This window comes from Dromiciops gliroides, chromosome 3, assembly GCF_019393635.1.
Source record: "Dromiciops gliroides isolate mDroGli1 chromosome 3, mDroGli1.pri, whole genome shotgun sequence".
Classification (NCBI taxonomy): domain Eukaryota; kingdom Metazoa; phylum Chordata; class Mammalia; order Microbiotheria; family Microbiotheriidae; genus Dromiciops; species Dromiciops gliroides.
Window position 1 is genome coordinate 371,804,457 of NC_057863.1, and position 4,405 is coordinate 371,808,861.

General features: G+C 35.4%; 1 non-coding gene across 1 annotated transcript; it reads right to left on the bottom strand.

Annotated features, from left to right (window-relative positions):
- Window positions 1-3,965: 3,965 nt before the first annotated feature.
- LOC122752387 lies at window positions 3,966-4,100 on the bottom strand. Its single transcript, XR_006356136.1, has one exon. It is a non-coding gene; the product is annotated as a small nucleolar RNA SNORA29 (small nucleolar RNA).
- Between the last annotated feature and the right edge of the window lie 305 nt (window positions 4,101-4,405).

The following is a 4,405-nucleotide window of genomic DNA, read 5'->3' on the forward strand; positions in this document are numbered from 1 at the left end:
AAAAGTTATTAATAAGACCTATTACAATTAAATTAATAGTACCCCCTCATGAACTTCTTTATAAGGAGCTCTAGCCAAGACTAGCATTTTATTTAAAGTATTATATTTCTATACTTCTAGGTCATAATGACTTTTCTTCATATTGCCCTTCTAGGGTCTATCTTTGAGCTTGAAGATGATTATAATACACTTTGGCTATAATATATTGTAGTCTACTTTGATACTTTCCATTAATAATAGCAACTTACTATAGTAGCTAAAATGTTTATAGCACTTATCTCATTTGATCCTCACAACTGTGCCACATAGCTGCTTCTGGCACAAAATTAAAGCAAATCTTCGGTAAGTGTCCACAGGGGCTTTAGATATTGTAGATGCAGATGACTAGAGTTTTGATCAATTATTGTTTCACTCATACATTTTAGCAAAGAAAAAAATGGAAGGAAAGCACTACAGAGATTTAAGTCAAACTTATAGATAGAGGATAATCAAAATATAGTTCTGAAATGGATAATATATGCAAACTATTAAGCAAAATCATCTTTATGGATAGGTGGTTGCCTGTGGGTATGATTTAAAGAAAAAATAAAAACTCTGGGAAGAACCCCCTAACCAAAAATATCTCTTCTACCACCCACATAGCCTGAAATGTTTTAGTTCACTTTGTTACACTGCCTGAAATTTCACAATTAGACATTCATTTGGATTAACAAGCACTCTCATTTAAAATGAAAATATCCCTGGGAGGTATTTTGTTTAGTGAGTATTAATTATTTTAATCAGGTTACTTTTTTTTTTTAATCTGGTAGCTGAAATCTTCCTGATGAAATAAGAACTTTGGGAAGAAGGAAAAGAAAGGAGGAAGGTCATTGTGAAGCTGAGGGTTGTGCTGGAGTGGGAGGGGTGGCCTACATGAAGCATTGCAGTGTTTTAGATAGCTGAAGTGTAGCATGAGAGTAATTATTGTTTGTGAACTTGGGGCGAGTGTTAGAAGGGCAAAGAAAGACATAGCAAAGGCACCAATCAAAGTCAAACTTCACCTATTTCAAAATCACTTCTAGAAGTATTTTTTTTCCCCATGGTCTAGACCTAGCTCTATAAGCTCTTAGTTTACATGAAATAGATTTGGTCTCAGGCTTAACCCTGATCCTTTATTTGGTTTTTATTTCCTCCCTACAATTTCCTCTGGATCTCTCAGAATATAGTTCATATATAACTCCCAAAAGAGTTCCTGGATCCTATATAAGTAATTCATCAAACAATGTGTATATAAATTACTGTTGTTCAGTCATTATTCAGTTGTGTCCTATTCTTCTTCACCCCATTTGGGGTATTCTTGGAGAATATAAAGTGGTTTGCCATTTCTTTCTCCAGCTCATTTTACAGATGAGAAAATGGAAGCAAACAAGGGTTAATTTATTTGTGCAGGGTCACATAGCTAATAAGTATCTGAGGCCATATTTGAACTCAAGAAGAGTCTTCCTGGCTCTAGGCCTGGCATTCTATCCACAGCGCTATGTAGCTGTGTTTATAATGTACCCAGCAGACTTTGTTTAACCCCACAGAAAAATACCTACAAGAAGGAAGAAACAAATTATTATTTGTTTGGTCCTCTCTCTATGGTGAATTCTTTCCCCTACCCCCCTTTATTCTAAGATCCCAAAGTCTTCTATACTCATAGAAACACCCTGTGGTGATTCCTCCTGGAAAAGAAACAAGCTCAAAGTTAGTATCTTCAAAATTCATAGGATCATTGACTAGATTTAAATTTAGAAGGGACCTGAGGCTACTTAGTGAAATCCCCTTATTTTACAAATGAAAAAAGGAATCCTAGGGAAGTTAAGTGACTTGTCCAAGGTCACACAGGTAATAAATATCAGAGGTGGAATTTGAGCCCTTTATAGCATCACTCTGAGGTTTGAATGTCTTAGAAGAAAATGAACTTGTAGCTGCTAGAAAGACAATCCAATTGTAGTGTCCAAATAATTCATGGTATAGCAGAGGGCAAGGTCCAGATCTTTTAATCCATTATAGCATGACTTAGATGTCCTAGCAAACTCTTAAGGTTTGAGGACTTACATTTCATTTTCTCCTCTTTCCAAAAGACTGACATAAGCCAGAAACTACCCTTTCCCCTCACTCTCCACTATCCAGAAGACTAAGATTGAGTTCTATCATGCAGACTACACAATATCTTCTTTGTGGTGGCATCTCTTAATCTGAGGGATTATTCTTCATCCCCTCTAAGACTGGGGCTAGGAAGCTGAGGCCAAATAATTATCTTCTTTGGCCAAGGGGTAAGAACATGTAAAGATCCCATTTGCTTGATCATACTTTAGGACTCAACTCTGCTATTCTGGGACCTATCCTCTATTAAGGAAAATTGGTTTAAAAGGGGGAAAACATGCTTCATCTATTATTGAAGACTCCCTTTAATTGGTTAACACAAAGAGATGGCTCCTCTCATTGTAGTCTGTGTCCCACAGGAGTGGGAGTCAATCAATTCATTCATAGTCATTGAGCCCTAACCTCCAGGATGAACAAAGGGACATGTCCCTATACTCCTCAGGAAGACAAAATAAAAAGTCTCAAATTAAGGGGGTCACCACTCTGCAAACTCAGGGAAGTCTCCTTATGTCTTTTAAGGGGATGCCCTTAGTTCTCTATGAGAAGTCCCAGTAAACATGTTCATGCCCTTCACAGGGAAATATATTACAAGTTCTAAGTAAAGATACTTTTCTATAAGCTTATCAGCTTGAATAGAGAACTCCTCTAATATATTTCTTACATGCATGCTATTTTTATTGTTTACAATTATGGGTTATTTAATTTGAAATGAATAGAAAATTTAGGAGGACTTGAATAACAACAACAACAACAACAAAAAGTGATAGTTAACATTTAGGTAGTGCTTACCACAGTCAAGTAATTGGGCTATATACTTTATAATTATTTTCTCATTTGATCCTCACAACAACCCTGGAATATAAGTGCTATTATTATCCCAATATTTTGGATGGGGAAACTGAGGCAAACAGAGATTTAAGTGACTTGCCTAGAATCACATAGTAAGTGCCAGATTGCAACTTAGATCTTCTTGACTCTAGACTCAACACTCTCCACTGAACTACCTAGATAGGGAGAGAATTTAAAGTTTAAAAGGTGGAATTTATGAGAAAAATTATGTACAGTGAGATTATTTAGCAGGCTAAAGTGTACTTGAATGTCCATACAACACAAGGACAATCAAATTAAAAGGGAACAATTAACCAATTAATAATTTGGTTTTACATGGCATTAAACATCTGTTTAGAATGGTATTCCTTGCATTCAGCTCTATTCTATTCAATTCAACAAAGATTTTTCAAGAGTACATTTTGTTCACGGTTAGAAACTCTCATAACAAACTCCATGTGTATTTAGATGCTTCATATTGTTACATTGAAGATAATGTTTAGTTATCTTCATCTGAAACAATTTCTAAGGGAAAGAAAGTTGATTAAAAATTAAATTAATTAAAAATAAGATATATCAACAAACCAACAAGTCTATTATGTGCTTCTTATGTACTAAGAAAAATGTTAAGTGCCAAGGATATCAAGTGACAGAAGATTAGACTATAATTTGGTCTGTAGTGAAGGGAGGAAATTTTTTTTTTGGGGGGGAGATTTGCTTATGAGAGGATCATATTCTTATTATAGCAACTGCCTTCACAAAATGAAGGTGTGATGCCCAAGGTTGCTTGAGAACAACCACAATGTTCTACATTCCTTACCCAAATCCTGCTATAGCATACTGTAGCATAGGATACTGAAAAACATTTGTGAGGCATTGAAAGGCCAGACTATCATCGAACAGTCAGTCTAAAGGGAATTAACAAATGCTTCCCAGCACTTTGCTAAACTCTGGAGATACAAAGAAAGGCAAATTCAATTTGCCTGGCCTCAAGGAACTCACTTTTTTTTTTTATATTGTTCTACCATTTCATATAGGAAAAATAAATGGCTACTCTTTCTCCATCAGACCATGGCAGCTGTATTTTATCCCATAAGTATAACCACTGAATCTATGAAGTGAAAAAGTGGTAGTCAAATGGGAAGTAGAATTCACATTTTTATGGAGACTGAATGCTAACAATTCTGTATACACAAAATGTCTAGAGTGTGAATAATAGCAAAATAAATAAGTAAATAAGCAAGTAATGTGGGGACCAATTTTTAATTGGGGAGTGTTGCTCACTGCAATATTGGGGCAAGGAAGGAGACTGGCAGCCTCCCTCAAAACAGAGCAGGATTTATTTAAAAAGAATGAACATAAAGAAAAAAAACACAAACAGGATCAGTAGGATCAAGGGAAAGGAAATAAAATGGAGAAAGGGAAATTATGCAACCTGAATAACACAACT